Below are 17,935 nucleotides of genomic sequence, written 5' to 3'. Positions count from 1 at the left end.
AAAAGTACTGTCACGCCCTACTGATCCTGTTCAAACCGTGGCGTGACGAAACTGAGATATTGGGCGAGTTTGAAACCTACGCCGATGCTTTCGAAAACTCTCTTTCAGTGTTAAAAGAAATGAGAGAATATCACGCGAAGCTCTCTGTTTCCAAAGAAGTTGAAAAGAAACGGAAGGCTTCTAAAAAGGCGAAAGAGTCAGAAACCATCATTTCGGATGTGGAAAGCGACGACGATGAAAATGCTCTGCAAGGGAAATAAATTGTTATCGAAACCGAGCATGCAATGGCTGATGTGGAAGCTGCCATGGAAAGGAATTTCGAGGCTGATGTTGACAATGTGGCGCCACTAAACTCGAATCAAAAAAGAATTTATGATCACATCATGGATCACTTCTCCCAAAAGGGAGAAAAATCTGGAAACAAGTGCCTTTTTGTGTCAGGACCTGGTGGCACTGGGAAATCGTTTCTCATAGACACTCTCGTCAATGCCGTAAGGCGTCGCTTTCAAAATCCTGCTAGCGTAGCCATTGCCGCTCCAACGGGTTTGGCAGCTCTGAATGTTAATGGCGTAACGTTACACAGATTACTAATGCTACCGGTAGATCATGGGCGTATCGCCGAATACCATTCCCTGAGTTCAGACAATATGAGCATTATGAAAGAAACTTTGGGAAACTTAAAACTGTTAATTATTGATGAAATATCTATGGTCTCATCGGTTTTACTGACTCACGTTCACTTGAGACTGAACGAATTTTGGGAAATGAACCAACCATTTGGTGGAGTGGTCTCTATCCTGGTTTTGGGAGACTTTTTCCAATTGCCTCCGGTTCAAGGGAATCCCGCGTTTATCAAAATCACTTCCGAAGAAGCCAGACTTAGATTCAATTGCATCGGAGGAAGTGATCTTTGGAAGTTTTTTAAATACGATGAACTGACGCAAAATGTTAGACAAGCCAAAGTTACGGCGACATTTTAAGCAGAGTTAGAATTGGAAATATTTCCGAAGCTGATGTTGCAACCTTAAAAAGTAGATTGGTTGCTGACGGACAACACATCGAGGTGGCTATGGAGCTTTTCACTATGCTGTCCAATGAAGGGTTTCACCCAATTTGTTTGATGCCTAAATTAGCCATGTGCGTAAAATTCAACTTTGATATGCTGCGAAAAAACGGCGAGAAAGTTGAAGTCATTCCTTGTCAGGATAGACTCGCTGACTATGGCAGAAAAATGAATAAAAACATTCTCAGGAGTCTGCAAGGGCTACAAAACGAACCGTCCAAAACTGGCGGTTTGGAGAGCGAGTTAATTCTTTGCGTTGGCTGCCGTATAATGGTCAGAAGGAATATTAGTTTTGAAAAAGGCGTTGTAAATGGTACGATGGGTTTCGTAACTGGATTCAAGAAGGACGAACAAGGAAACGTTGTTGGCATTTTTCTCAGAGTAGATCGCGAACCGAATAACGACGACGCTAACACTGACTTTTTAGTTGAGAAAATTTGCGTCAAATTTTTGCTCATGACAAACATTTACGTTAAGCGCTCGCAGTTTCCCGTCATCCTGGCGTACGCTATTACGATACACAAAAGCCAAGGAATGAGTTTAAAATGCGCCATTATGGATTTGGGTCCGAATTTATTTGGAACGGGCATGGCGTACGTCGCTTTATCGAGAGTGACGTCCTTAGCCGGACTTCATCTATTACAGTTCGATCCGACTAAAATTAAGGCGGATGGACGAGCCATAATGGAGTATAACAGGCTTCGCAAAAAATATAGGCCAGATCTGCCTGTTTTGAAAATAACGGAGTCGAAAGAAAAGGCGAGGTGGGAAAAGAAGTGCGCCTACACTATCTAAAAGCCTTTTAGAAGGCGAGGAAGAGAGATGTGAAGAAACACCGAAGAAGAAAAGGAAAGCCCAACAGAGTTTGGATAGTTTTCCCTTGAAGGGTTTAGCTAACGATGATCAAGTAACATGCTATTCTAATTGCGTTTTGCAACTGCTCTTATTAGTGCCGGAATTAAGAGAATTGGTTAAGTCTTACAATGGATCGTTCGTTGAAAAACCAGTTTTACGGAGCCTTCATAACACGATAAACGACATCGTGAGTTCTCAAGGAAGTTTCAGTCGTAAAGGGTTGGAACTGAGAATGGCTGTTGGAAATCATTTTACGCAAAACGATCAACAAGACGCCAGTGAATTTTTGATGGTCCTCTTGACGACACTAAGCCAAGAAATGGAAGCCGATTACTCCAAGGTTCTAAAAGAACTTTTTTGGTCAAAGTCGCGAAACGTTACCAAATGCCCCAAATGTCAAGTTGAACAAAATTCGGAAAATATTGTTGAAAGCAACATTTTCAATCTTCCACTAAAAAACCGAGATAAAATTGATTGGAAATCTCTAGAAAAAAGGATGAGATTAACAGAGATGCGGTGCGTTTATTGTAATAATCCAACAATACAAGAGCGTGATGTATTGATATCCAGCGGAAAGTACGTTTTTCTGTGCCTTCTACGGGGCGATTACAGAGATGGTCGACCAATTAAGATTTCGACTAAAATATCAAATTTTGAAAATCAAAATGTCACTTTGAGCAAGATTCTCTTTAAAACTAAAGTGGTGATTATTCATAAAGGTCAATCGTTGGCCGAGGGACATTATGTGAACTTTGTGAGAAAAGACAACGGCTGGTACGAGGTCAGCGATGCAATGATCAGAAAAAAGGAGAGATTCGTCAGTAGCTTGACTGACGTCACTGTTTTGCTCTTGGAAAGAGTCTAAACACTTTAAAGGGAAACTAACGTGCCTGAAGTCCATATTAATTTACCCCAAGTAAAGCCTAAAATTTCAATATTCGTACCAGAGAGGAGCATCATATCTGTCGAAGATATACTAATAGTTTCATATTCCCTTTTAAGTAATTTATGCTTGGGTAAGATTGTTGGCCCTCGAGCATGTTTAAGGTTTACAATGGTTAGAGATTAATTTTGATGTTGCCCAGACTATAATAACCGTGAATGGGAGAGGAGGAAGGATTTTAGGGCCATGCTATTGTTATGAAAAAAGGCGATGATTTTTGCATTAATTTTTAAATTTTCTAGTGAAGGGTTTTTAATACTCTGTATTAGTCTTGCCCCAATGGTATTTTATGTAAAAACAAGTTAAAAACGTAGCCCCTGTTGGTAATGCTATGTGAATAAATATAATTCTTTAATAAGCTGGTGATACTATTCAGACGTTAACAACGTAGCCCCTGTTGGTAATGCTATGTGATTAAATATAATTCTTTAATAAGCTGGTGAAACTATTGAGACAAACTCATATTATTAGTTAACATTGAACAGATTTTTGGAACTGAGATTTAGACACTCGTAACCAAATATTAAATAAATACTGATTAAAATTAATATATTCGAAGAGTTTTCTAAATATCAGTTTCGCAACTACCATATTTTCTCTTTTAAGCGCGCTATATTTTTTTTACATTAAGACGCTTATAAATTTTTTGCCATTAACAATTTCAAACCGTTCCAAAAAAATCCACGAGATTTTATAAACTAAATTAATTTAATCTAATATTATACTGTTTTAATTTCAACCCCCTGTAGCGAAGATTTTGTGTTTCAATATTATTTATTAATATAACCTTTCCTTTGTATAACTTATCAATAATGTGTACCGGACCCAATCTAATACCACTTACAAAAAGTCATTTTTAAACTATTTAATAGCCATATGAACTTATTATATATATATATATATATATATATATATATATATATATATACCTTTCTGGAATACCTTTTTTTTCTTCAAAATTTAATAACCTTTTCATTGTCCCTTTCGTAACCCACGCGCAAAACAATAATTCTCATGTCCTGGCAGCACTGTTTCCAATCTTAAAGCTAAGAGTTGCGTTACAAAATTTTAAAAATAGACCCTCAAAATATTATATTTAATTGAACATATAATTGCCAGTAAATTGTAAAGTTTTCTTTCAACCCCCGCCCCTTTACATAACTAATATAACGAAGAACAAAATTATTTCGACATAAATGCTACAAGCAGTGCATATTTTCAACTTTGAAACATGCAATTTAAAGACTATTTTCGTACAACTACAAGCGTATTGTATCAACACGTGCCAGCTGCTAAGCTTCAACAGAAAGATAATTCATCATAGCCATTATAAAAGGTTAAAACTACACAGCTAAAAAATATGATCATCATCATTATAAAAAACAACACAACAAGACTTCGATAGACAGATCAAGAAATATAAATATTGAACTTCTATGCCGAAATAACAGACACTTTAGACTGGCGTGTTCAAAGAATGAGAGCGACTTTGGATTAAGAACAGCAAAAATATTCAAAGAAATAACCTTCGTATTGGTTGAGCGAGTGTCTATAGAACGTCAAGGTGTACCAAAGCCAAATAATACGTGTCAATTATTTGGTTTCCTTGCATAATTATTAACGGCTTGGCAAGCCTTGCTTTCAAGTTCATCAACACAATAGAAGTTCATAATAGATATGAATTCGCCAAAAAAAACTTTTTTGAACAAAAGTTGCTTCAACGTTATTAAAATTTAGAACAGCAATGGTTTGTTACTAAAATTATGTACTTCACTATGTTGGGAGTTTGGGCGCACTCCTGTAAGCCAAGCTTCTGGGCGACAAAGTTTTGAGGGAATAAGGGACTTGTCAGCATGCCTACCCTACAGGAACTGACCAGTGGCGCCGCCAGAGGTAATCGCGGTAAGCGACTGCTTACTTCAAATTTTGTAGGGGGCCTAATTTTGGAGGAAGGGCCTCATTTACAAAAATACGATTGTACTGCAGATATTCAAAATTTAGTCTTGGAGTCCCAGGTGCAATACCGCGGTGGCTATTACAGGTTTGGCCGACCTTTGTAGACCGTCGCTATCATAATGGGATGGGTTTAGGTTAGTAAAGAATGCGCTTTGGGGTTGGGACCTTTAGTCCTACCGGGCCTAGAAGTGAGAGGCAAAAATACTTTCATTTGATCGAAACCTCCCGCTGGTAGGAATTTATTGGAAGCGAAAGAGGTAACTAAACCGAGCACTTGTCACTTCGACCAGCTCTATTGTGTTACTTTTTGTGTACTGATAAGGATCGTCAACGGGACGGCGCTGACTCGAGGATTATTATTAGAGAGTTTATGCTGCAATTCTTGTAGGCTTCTACAGTGCATTTGTCCAATGCACTGTAGAAGCTTTCACGTATTGGAACTTAGACTCTCTGCTGTTACTTCTTATTTCGAAATAGTAAATACAAATGTAAATACCAATGAGGCAATGTCCATTGAGTGGGTCAGTGGAATTAAATCTCCAGTTCGGAAGTGTTTTTCAAATGGGACTGTAGGTCTTCTGAATCTTTTGCTAATAAATTTGTTACATAGTTATTTTCTAACTTAATACATCTAAAATTTATCTTATTGAAACATTAACGTGGTTTTAAAGAAAAAACAAGAATCGTGTGCCAAAAAACGGGAAAAAGTTAAGAAAAATAAAAAACTTATAGAGAACCAGAAACAGTCGAGGAATCGTTTCTTGAGCCATTCAGCCGCTGCTTTGCAAGACATAAGTTCATCGACTGAGGAGCAAAATGTTGCCCCGGCATCTGAAGTAGAATTAGCGGAGCCTGAGGCTGCCGCAGCCGCTTGCTCCAGCAACGAAATAATTTTGACGGGAGAGCTTTCAAGTACAATTAAAAACCAAATAACTTCGGATCATAACACGATGAGGGCATCAACTTGTACAAAGCTGTCAAAATCGATGGTCTAGCAAGAAAAAAGGATTGTATTATCTATATCTATATAAATCAAAGTCCTGACTGACTGATTGACTGACTGACTGACTGACAGACTGACTGATAATCAACGCCCAGCCCGAACCGCTTGCCCTAGAAGGCTGAAATTTTACAGGAACGTTACTCATAAGTAGTAGGCGCGTACTAAGAAAGGTTTTTCCAATCCGCCGCCATCTTAAAAAATGGCGCCCAGAAATGTAAAAACTCTTTTCTATGCAACAACGTCCGCGCGTTTCAACCGATTTCGCAAATATTTAGTACACTGCTTTCCTTTAACCTATAGACGGGCTGAATGCTCTTTTGGGCTCGATTTTTTGCCATCTTTTAGAATGGCGGCCAGAAATTTGAAAACCCTTCTTTATGGAATAATGTCCGCGTGAAAAGTAATAAAAAAATGTTCCGACGGGCTGACGGGCAACGCCGAGTGCCTTCGCTCCTAGGGTGCTACAAAAAAATTGGTCATCAGTAAAATCTGCCCATTCTTAGTATCATTTTGATGGAAGTTCTTATTATACGCGAGCGCCGCCACGGGTAACAGCTAGTTCTAGATATAGAATTGAGGGCCTCTTGTGAAAGAAGTTTCAGTGCACTAAAACGAATAAAAGTCTACTCGCGAACTGCAATGAAGGAAAGTAGGCTATCAAATCTAGCTCTGCTATCAATCAACTGTTGTTGATGAATTTGCAAAATCTTAAAATAGAAGATTATCATTTATGTATTAGACCGATTTAATCACAAATAATACTTTAAATAAATAATAACGATTAAATTCGTGGTAGCAACGCCTTTTTATGGGGTAGGGGGCCCATTCACAAAATACCGCTTACCCCGCAAACGTTTCTAGCGGCGCCACTGGAACTGACTACCCCGTGTCCGCGGGTGGTGAAATACCCCAAATCCCCCCTCCTTCACCACCCGATTAAACCTCAAGTACTTCACTCATAACTCTAAAAAACCCAACTGTGATTAACCACCTAATTCTGAGAGAGCGATTGCTCTCTTAGATAAGACTTCATACTGCTCTTAATGTATAAGGAGGGTTTTTTGTTTGGATGTAGTTTTTTTGTATTGTATTAATTGTTTTGAAAAAAATCCACTGAACTAAAATTCGGACCCTTAATATGTGGTTAAAATTTCAAAGAGATCCCTCCATTAGTTTTTTTTATAGAAAATAATGTTGCTAAGGGTGGTTTTCATTTCCATAAAAAAATTAAGACATTTTGGCAAAAAAAGGGAAATTTTCCCATAGGAATAACATGGGAAATGTTTGCTGTGATGGCCAAATTGACTCGAGCATTTTTTGAAGACTATTTATTCGATAGGTCTGAAAATGGTTTTAAATGAAAGGTTGAACAATAAACTGGTGCCTTTCGAAGTTTTATTGAAAACAATTAATATCAAGTATTACTTTTTGTACTTTTAAGCACACGGTACGCGACAATTTGGTCTCGCCGTTATGGTCTCGCCGATTTGGTCTCGCCGTTTTGGTCTCGCCGTTTTGGTCTCGGGACAAATGGGTCTCGGGACAAATGGGTCTCGGGACAAATGGGTCTCGGGACAAATGGGTCTCGGGACAATTGGGTCTCGGGACAATTGGGTCTCGGGACAATTGTGTCTCGGGACAAATGGGTCTCGGGACAATTGGGTCTCGGGACAATTGGGTCTCGGGACAAATGGGTCTCGGGACAAATGGGTCTCGGGACAAATGGGTCTCGGGACAATTGGGTCTCGGGACCTAACCCAACCCAACATTGTTTGGGGGTAAGAAGATTATTTATATGAGTATTAAAAGCCCACCTCTTACCACGAACAATTTATTAGCAATAATAGAAATATTTTAGAAAATGTGTCAGATAATTAATAGGAGAATATTTTGGAAAAGGTGGCAGCTAATTAATTGGAGAATATTTTGGAAAAGGTGGCAGCTAACTATTAGAAGAATATTTTGGAAAAGGTGGGAGCTAATTAGTAGGAGAATGTTTTGGAAAAGGTGGCAGCTAATTAACAGGAGAATATTTTGGAAAAGTTGGCAGCTAGTTAATAGCAGAATATTTTGGAAAAGGTGGCAGCTAATTAATAGGAGAATATTTAGGAAAAGGTGGCAGCTAATTAATTGGAGAATATTTTGGAAAAGGTGGCAGCTAATTAGTAGGAGAATGTTTTAGAAAAGGTGGTAGCTAATTAGTAGGAGAATGTTTTGGAAAAGGTGGCAGATAATTAGTAGGAGAAAATTTTGGAAAAGGTGGCAGCTAATTAATTGGAGAATATTTTGGAAAAAGTGGCAACTAATTAATAGGAGAATATTTTGGAAAAGGTGGCGACGAATTATTGGGACCATTGCTTTGGAAAAGGAGGCAACTAATTAGGTAACCAAATAATCACGAGACCAAACCGTCCCGAGACCAAATAATCACGATACCAAATAGTCCCGAGACCAAATAATCACGATACCAAATAGTCCCGAGTCCAAATAATCACGATACCAAATAGTCCCGAGACCAAATAATCACGATACCAAATAGTCCCGAGACCAAATAGTCCCGAGACCAAATAGTACCGAGACCAAATCGGTGAGACCAATTAGTCCCGCGACCAAATCGGCGAGACCAAAATGGCGAGACCAATTCGGCGAGACCAAATTGTCCTGCTCCGTTAAGCACATGCTTAAACTTACGACCTTTTATTCTGTTGGACTTACGTGTTTTAATCCTGGCTAAAATCATTGAGAAACGTACTGTTGGACTTACGCTGTTTTACCTCTAATAGAAAGACTGAGCGAAGATTTTTGTTTAGACAACGAGTGTGGCTGTGTCGAGCTTAAGGCGAATTTTTAACTTTTCACATAAAAGAAGGGGTTAATTCGTCCTCATTTTATTTTAATTTCGTAAGTTAAACCTTATTATAATTTAATACAAAAGAATTTAAATTTAGGATTTAGCCGATAATTTTTAAATTCACTGATTTCACTAAGCCTTGGTCAAAATTTAAATACAGCTGATTGTATGTAGAGAGTCGACTAGAGACCAATTGGCCGTGTTGCGTTCGTTTTAAGGTGTTTCACCTGGTGCCATCGGCCAACGATAGCCGCTAATTAGGTAATTTGTTTTAAATAAATCAATTTTTGTTGTTTAAACTACGCACAAGGGTTCGTTCCCTGCTTTCTCGACTGGTGCCACCAGCGGCCAGCCAAGTGCCAACGGTTACCGCTACGAAGATACGTTTTTTACTGGTAAAATAAATGATAGATTCAATCACACTATCACTAAATCCTGTCACCAAATCAACCAATATTTTTAATTCAGGTCCTTCCAATCATTTGTATTAGGTAACAATTGTATTATTAATTATTTAACGCCAATTCTAACGTTGCCTAAGAAAACAGTAAACAATGGCCAGATTGCCAACGATAAACGCTACAAAGATTATATCTGGTGCAACCGGCAAACGATAACCCCTGCTTAGATCATTTTGAATGTTTCATTAGTGGTAAAATAATTGATAGATTAAATCACACGATCACTAAACCCTGTCAACAAACCAACCAATATTTTTTATTCCGGCTCTTCCAATAATTTTTATTAGGTAACATTTAAATTTTTATTATTTATTAGTGCCATCGGCCAACAATAACCGCTAATTAGAATAATCTTTTTTTAAATTAGACAAATTTTTGTTGTTTAAGATTAATGCAAACTCTACACATAGGTTTGTTACCTGGTTTCTAAACTGGTGCCAAGGGTAAAAACAAACCATAAGTAACATATAACACTAGAAAAGTGTCCATCCATTTCCTACTCTGACTTTGGTATTGCAAATTAGTTTAATGTTTAATCTCCTCGAAAAAGGGGTGCGGAAGCTGTGTATTATTCTCGAAAAGTTAGACAAGCCTCAAGGACTCCGTCATGCTAAATTTTATTTCATTTCTTCAGTATTTATAATTCAATTACCATTTTCAATTAGTTAAAAATGACAACTACCCAACTAACTATTTAACACTGCTGTGAAAAAAACCCATATTTTGTATTGTGGCTCTTCCAATCATTTTGATTAGGTAATAATTAAATTTTTTATTAATAATTTACTGCTTATTTTAAGGATACATAGGAAAAAATGAAACCATGGCCAGTTTATGTATATAATGTTCATTTTAGTGCATATTCTAACATTACCTAAAAAAACAATAAACAATGGTTAGTTTTTCCCAAGATTATCAATTCCCACATTGGTCCTGAAAATATAAGTAAAACAATCTTACTAATAAAATTATTAATATATTGAATCATAGGGTCGCTAAACCCGGTCAGGCAGTCACCCACAAACCAATATTTAATGTCCAAGCTGTTCCAGTCATTGTAATTAGGTAAAAAAAACTAAAAATAAATTTTTTTATCAATTATATGGGTGTCTGTAACTCAGTTTAGAAGATGTTAAGTTCTTAACACTGTTGAATTATTGATTTACAAAATTACATTTCACTAGATTCATCATAAGCACGAAATTATAAATTAAATGGATCACTGTGTAGCTTTCTACGTCATCAAATAGATCTACTGGGCAACCTTGCCCGTGAATTTCGTACCAATATCAGTGCATTTGCTATGGATGTTCAATACATCTGCCTAACCAATATTCCAGGAAATAGTAACACTACTCCCTAAAACACCTTCCAAAATAGGCCTAACTCGTTGTACATCCCTTTACAAACTTACTGATAAATCAAGGCCTGACAACCCCGCTCTTGGACTACAGGACCATCTAGTGGCGTATGTTTAAACTAAACAATGGCAGATATTGCTTTAAAATTAGGAAATTATAAGTTTAAAACCTTTTACAAAAAACACGATCATTTAGGACATTTTAATTATACTGAGCTTAGCAGGCCAGTTAGCTATTCCCTTTCGACTATGGGAGCATCTAGTAGCGTTTGTTTAAACTAAACCACAACATGTATTTGCTTTAAAATTCGACGAATTTTCATTAAGTTATGAAGAAATTGATTAACGCAAGTTGATAAAAAAATTATTTTATTTAAATTATTAGTATTTGTTTACAGCAATCAATGATGCATTCATATTAGTATAAATTGTTCATTTGTGTTAATAGGAAATAAAGCAAAGCGCGGGCCAATGGATCCCCTACAAGTTGACTTTCCTCCTTGGAGAAGGCTAGTGGGCGGGGTTTATAAGTGCAGTTATAAATCCCGACCACAAATGCCTCCTGCCTTCGACCGTAGTGGCAGGTCGCCCGTCTTCATTTCCAATCCATCTTACCTCATGTGCAAATGATTTAATGGGTTAGCGAAATGACTGGGAAACGTTTTTCTTAAGTACAAGGGATAACATTTATATTAAAACGGTTTAATAATAACGGAACATTAATTTATTAAAATAGATCAAAAAGAATGGAATAAGGTTGGAGAACTTAGTTTCCATTTTTTGAAGGATAACAAGATGTCTAGGAAACCATTTCCTATGTCCAAGGGGTAATGAAATGACTAGTAAACCTTTTCTTCAGTTAAAGGGGTAAAATTTACTAAAATGGATTAATTAGAACGGAACATTATAATTTATTAAAATGGATCAAAATAATGGAATAATGATAGAAAGTTATTTTCTTCAAGAAATTACAAAATGGCTGGGAAACCGTGTCTTTAGTTCAAGGGATAAAGAAATGGCTGGGAAACGTTTCCTTAAGTTCAAGGGATAAAATATATTAAAATGAATTAATTAGAACGGACCTTTCCTTTATTAAATAGATCAATAATGATGAAAAAAAATTATTTGGTTCAAGAGATAACCATTTTTAAGTCAAGGAATAACGTAATTGCTGGTCAATAGTTTCTTAAGTTTAAGGTATTATGAAATGGCTGGGAAACCATTTCTCGGGTTCAAATGATAAACAAATGACTGGGAAACCATTTCTTATGTTAAAAGAAATAAAAATTTTCTAAAATGGATTAATAGGAATCAGAAGAATGGAATATTAGTTCATTCAAATGAATTAAAAAGAATGCAATAATTATGGATGAAATTTATTTGGTTAAATGGATAAATATTATGACAAAAATTTTTTTGGAAAATTAATATGGTGATGATGCTACAAAAAATATAAGAAAAATATATTAATTATCTTCAATGAAAATTTTTAATTGAAACTCAAGAAAAGAATTGAAACTGTAAAAATATTTAAAAATCCACCTTATTCCCATTCGATGGAAGTTAGGCTTAGCTCAGGATTCATGGGGGTGAGTAACGGGAAGAAATTTGTCTGTCGTCTGCTACAGTATATATTTTTGGCTGTTGTAGCAGACGACAGACGAATTTCTTCCCGTTACTCACCCCCATGAATCCTGAGCTAATCCTAACTTCCGGCAAAAGGGAATAAGGTGGATTATGGCTTTCGAGAAATTAATAAAAACCCGAAATTAACTTCTTTTCCTGTGCCCCAATTTAATAAAAGTGTTAACTTTTTTAAATGTGGTTTAATACTTACAAAATATTTACAATGGGGTTTCCATGTTTGTACCCTCTTGTGGTGGGGGGTTGGGCTGGTGGTGGTTTGGTTTGTGGTAGTGGAGTTGGTGGTGGTGGTAGTTGAATTGGTGGTGGTGGTGGTAGTCGGGTTGGTGGTGGTGGTGGTAGTTGAATTGGTGGTGGTGGTGGTAGTCGGGTTGGTGGTGGTGGTAGTTGGGTTAGTGCTGGTGGAGTTGGTGCCCATTTCGTCTACTATGTAACCGTATGTAAGTCAACTATATATGCTTGAGCCTTTTACACCTTTGGCTGGTTTGCGTGCGATGTGCTTTTTTTTATAATTCATTTTGGTCTCACATGCATAGATTCTGTGTCCTACAATTTCAGTCTAATATCCCCTTTTCTCTAGATACTTTTATACCATAGAATACCTTTCTACCTCATTTCCAATATTACAACAAAATTACGCTATGAAAGCCATGGCGATAAAAGGCTCTAACTAAGATTGCTTGCATTAGGGCCACCTAGTGATAGCAGGGAACATCACTGTCTTTTTTAAATTCAATAGGGAGCTTTCAGATGGGATAGTAGTAGGTACGTCACACCCACCCAAGTCTTCTGGGAGCCATATTGGGTGGTCTCGGCTTCATTCCTGCTTTAAACCCACCAATATGGCAGGGTAAATTATGTCCCGAGACTCAGCTCCAACTGAAAGCTCTCTATAACATTTTATTAAATTTAAAACTCTTTTCCCTAAATGAGAACTTTAACGAAGTGCATAGAAGTTTTTAGGTAGCCCCAGGAAAAGCAATCGAAAATACTTAGTACCTCGGTTTTGCGGGCAGTCCCGCATTATGTGCCCCGCCTCCTTACACCTGTGACAGGTTCGCACCCATTGCCACCGTCCGCGACCGCCGCCTCGTCCGCGACCGCCGCCTCTCCCACGACCGCCGCCTCGTCCGCCACCGCGTCCTCGATTTTTGCCGCCGCCGCCGTAAAAGTACGCATTGACGACCTTAATGTTTTTGCCTTCCATTACTAAGCCCAAACCGACAAACAAGAAATTTCATTGAATAGTTTACAATCAATTACTTTCTATCTAGTTTAAGGTTTGACATTAAATTTAAACATTATAACTTTAAATTTTATGACTTAGCTTCAAAATCCGTTAATTATTAATATTAACTATTAAAAATAGTGTTCAAAACATACTTACGAGGTTCAAGTAAGTCTGGCTGGATTAAAAATGATAAACTGTAGGATTTCCCGCCAAAAACTTCCCCGCGCGAGCAGCAGTAACATGGAGCAATTAAAACATTGGAGTTAAAACCATGATTTCACAGCAACGTTCTAGGTATAATTGCTCCATGCTACTGTTCTAGACTCGGGAGTCGGGAGGGCACTAAATTGAAATCGCTTGGCTGCTATTTGGGCGGGAATTGTTTCAATTTCCTCATCGTTCAGTTCTCTTACAATTCTGAAGACTTGTAAATGAATATCAATTGCCACGAATCTTAATTATTAAGGTTTTATATGATCTATAAACAATTTCTTTTATGTTCCTACTGTTACATTAACTTTTGTTTTCGTTTCAGATTGTGAAATTGTCTTTTTCCCTCTTAGCCTTAAAAGGCTTCACTATCCCTTGTAATTAATTTATTTTCATTCATTTTTATTGTATTTTTTTTACGATTTGCAATTCTGTCAGAGGTATTTATTTTCATTCATTTTAATTGTATTTTTTTTACGATTTGCAATTCTGTCAGAGGTTTTTTTTGACACTGGGTTCTTTCTGTGCGCCCAATAGGTTCTCTGTGTTCCTATTATTTAGCCAATTCTTTGTGTTTGGCAATTGGGTTCTCTGTGCTCTCATTAATTGGGTTCTCTGTGTTCTCATTAAGTGGGTTCTCTGTGTTCTCATTAATTGGATATCTTTGTGTATCCAAATTGCAAGTTCCAGTGTGGAATTAAGGTATCTTTGTGACCTATTGCAATCTGTGTCAAATATAGTACTACTTGTACTGTTTGAAAATTTACAAAAATTGAAAAGAATTTGCTATTTTGCGTCCATTAAGAAATTTTGAAATGGTTTCTCAGGAGAGACGTAGGAAAAAAAATGGCGTGAATTAAACCAAAAGAAAAGAGCTGAAGCTAAGTTAAAGTTACTTGTTCAAAGGAAAGCTTCGCAAAAAAAGCAAGCTAAACGAGATATTAACAAGAAGTACTATTTGAAAAACAAAGATAATTTTCTTAGAAAAAGTAAATCAACGCTATGTACACAAAAAGGTGGTAAAAGGGCTATGGCACCAGGTGGCGCCACTAATGGTGGTTTTTGCTCCAAAAAAACAAAACCCAAACCTAAAACAACTAAACAAGATAAATTTGGTTTTGCGATAAAGCTCCTCAATGCGGGGATTTTCAAAACGAAAAAAAAAAGAATTATAGCCGAAAGCTATAAAAGGTTTCTAGTCAAACGTCTCACTGAAAGATTGGCGGCGTCAAAGTCTTTTGACACCGAGACCAAAAATAGACGCACGAAGTCCATCTCTCACAAGCTAAAATGCCAAGTGCTAGCTGGTAGAATATTGCATTTGAAAAGGCAATTATATTCGGCTTACCACGCCCAACTAACGGGGATTGTTAGTGAATTTAAGGATTTTGTCGAGAAAATCAAACATATTGGGTCCATTGATCCTGACAATTTGGCAGAAGTTGTGGGTGGGAAAAGGCTTCACAGTAGCATGAAAGAGGCCTATTTCCATGAAACTTCCTATTATCTGATTGGAAATAATGGTAAAATATTGAAAAATGACGATGAGTCACATTAAGGCAAAAATTTTCAATTGGATTCTAATGGTCGTGTACGAAAAGTTCTGAGAGACCGTGTTACGAGTTCAACAAAAGAATTGTTTGTTGACGAAATGGGAAATTTCGTTGACATAAAAAACAATAACGAGACTAGTAACGTAGAACGAGTTTTACAAGTTAATGAGTCGGGAATTGTTACGAATCTTTTCAAAATTGTTGAAACTGAAGAGAAGAATCCGAAAGCAAATTTAGTGATCAATGAAATCTGTATATTGGGAATGCAGTGATATTTGTAATGTTCGAACTCGAGCCATTGCAAAAGTACTAGCTTTCATAAAAACAGTTGCCAATGCTAATGAAAAATCTTTGACTAAAATTTTTGAGTCTGATTTGGACCTTTGCGAATTAAGAAAAGAATTTTGCAAAAAATCAAAAGTGTTTATACCACCAGATGGGGACGAAGTAGTGGTGAGCATAGTTCCGTTCCTAGGGCACACCTCTTACTGCGCTGATAGCGAAGAGTGCCAAAGTCATTTGCGTTCTTTCGCTGAATTGGCTCCACATTATTCGGGAATAAGAAGTATTCTGAATAAGATCTATCAAGTCAAAGCGTTGCTCAACGCGTTAACTAAAGTTTCAACTGAAATTGAAAGTGGTGATTACGATTCTCTGACGACTGTCATGGCTGAGTCAAGAAAAATCCTAGCCACACGTGGGAAAAATTTAAATAACGAACAAAATAATGCTCCCACAGGAAGCATTAACGCTCCTCGGCCCACTCTCGATGAAAGTGAAATCTTGAGTCTTTACGAGAATCAATTCGCTCGGGCAATGCTAAACACCAACGAGTATCACGACACGCCTTGCGACTGTTGTTTTAGATTACTGAAAAAAACTGATTTAAGAGCTGTAGAAAAACTAGTAAACAGTGCTGTTTTCAATAACGAGGCCTAGCTGATTTTAAGAGCTGGCTGGATAATGAATAATTCGGACGCTAGAGAAGCTGACATGCTTCTATGTCGTTACTGCGCTACGGATTTGGGAAAGGGTAAAGTTCCCATTAGATGTTTTCTGAACAACTTGGCGATTGACAATCCTCCACCAGATGTCACCAATTTAAACATGTTTGAGAAAGTTTTAATTCAGCTTGTGAAGCCCTTCCACACTGTGGTGCGGTTAGGCACTAAAACCAATTCCAACGTGAAGTTTGGTACTGTTAAAGCTTTAAAGGGAAGAGTAATTTATCTTCCAATACCAGTGGAAAAAAATTTGAACATGATTCCCAAGACGTTGCCTAAAAATCACGAACTACATATCTTGGTGAATGGTGTTCCCACTGCAGACAAAAAGGTTTGGCAGCAGGGTGTTTGCCTGGAAAAAGTGTTGAAAGCGTTCAGTGTGCTGAAAAAAATTAATCCTTTTTACAAACACATTGATATTTCGGCAATGAACGAGGATTATATTTGTGGGACGCAAAATATCGATGGCGACGAAAATTCATTGATTCCCGATGAATTACTGAGCGTAGCAGATCCACTCGCGCTGATCAACGATGACTGTGATGCGGTGCCACGTGGTTCCGCTGCGCTTCCAGTGGATTGCAGTCACGATATGCAAGCTGACCAAAACGCTTCAAATATAACCGTTCAGGGTGAAAATCAGTTGACCCATGCAGCGGATGACTACGCAATTATAACGCAACCCGAGGCTTTGTTGCGAAAACTTTCTGAAGGCGAAGCCAATGATCTGTACGATCATTACTCTATTCATCCGGTGAACGTCCAACCACCGAAGGATTTATTGGGTGCTTACCAAATGAAGCGCGTCGAGGCCGAGCCGGTTAGCACTTGGGACAAAAAACTGGAATACATGAGCTTCGTTCATTTGTTCCCTCGGGGTCGCTTTGGCAAGCACGATGATAGACCATTTGGGAAAATAACGGAAACCGAGTATCGTTTATCCCGTCTTTTGAACTAAAGTCCAATTTTTAGACGAGATTACGCCTATTTGTTCCATTCCTATCAAGAATGCGAAATGAAAGCGCTTTCTAGCAGTTAGAACTACGTTCTTCGTGATAAAAAACCCATGCCAATTGGGGTTGAAAATTTGCTCAATCGAGTTCAATCTGGCGATAAAGAACTTGAGAGTAATTTAGCTACTTTCTTGGGTCATATTCGAGGAACGAAGGACTACTGGTATAAAGTTCTTAGAAACGTTTTAGCGATGATTCGGGAATTTGGTCCTCCCACCTGGCTTCTAACTTTTAACCCGGCCGAGTACGATGATATGGAACTGCACGATCACTTGAGAAAAGTGAATTCAGACGTTCCGGGAGTAGAGTCGATGACGGTGGCTGAATTGTTGAATTTCGACCCACTTAGCGTCAATTTGCACTTTCACAACAAAGTGCGGTCGCTGTTAAACAACTTTGTCTTGTGTAAGCAAAATCCAGTTCTTGGCATGATAGAACATCATTTTTGGAGGGTTGAATACCAATCTCGAGGTTTACCTCAATACCATATGCTTTTGTGGGCCAAGGACGCTCCAAAGATTGGAACTTCTTCGACCGAGACTATTTTGGATTACGTGCAAAAACACGTCACGTGTTCGATTCCGAGAGCATCGGTAAGTCCGGAACTGCAACGGCTGGTAAAAAAATTCCAAACTCACAAATGCACCTCTAGTTGTTACAAGAAGGTCAAAAATTCTAAAAAAGGATCGAGAGTGTGTCGTTACGGTTTCCCTCGTAACGTAACAAACGTAGCGACTATGAATTCCGTTAGATCAGTTACTCGTCACCGTAACATGAAAAAGGTGCAG

At 37.7% G+C, this 17,935-nt stretch overlaps 2 long non-coding RNA genes across 2 annotated transcripts; both read left to right on the top strand.

The window, feature by feature from the left end:
* The first annotated feature begins 8,636 nt into the window (after window positions 1-8,636).
* LOC149662738 (uncharacterized) lies at window positions 8,637-9,802 on the top strand. The gene is made up of 5 exons (XR_016368654.1): window positions 8,637-8,721; window positions 8,832-9,066; window positions 9,140-9,162; window positions 9,220-9,419; window positions 9,500-9,802. It is a non-coding gene; the product is annotated as an uncharacterized LOC149662738 (long non-coding RNA).
* Window positions 9,803-9,854: 52 nt separating this feature from the next.
* Window positions 9,855-10,616, top strand: LOC149662737 (uncharacterized). Its single transcript, XR_016368655.1, has 3 exons — window positions 9,855-9,888; window positions 10,123-10,197; window positions 10,317-10,616. It is a non-coding gene; the product is annotated as an uncharacterized LOC149662737 (long non-coding RNA).
* The last annotated feature ends 7,319 nt before the right edge of the window (window positions 10,617-17,935 follow it).

This window comes from Phalangium opilio, unplaced genomic scaffold (genome assembly GCF_054372755.1).
Source record: "Phalangium opilio isolate 3A_F unplaced genomic scaffold, DU_Popi_V2 ptg000063l_1, whole genome shotgun sequence".
In the NCBI taxonomy this organism is placed as follows: Eukaryota; Metazoa; Arthropoda; class Arachnida; order Opiliones; family Phalangiidae; genus Phalangium; species Phalangium opilio.
The sequence above is the reverse complement of the archived record's forward strand: the minus strand, read 5'-3'. Positions and strand labels throughout refer to the sequence as shown.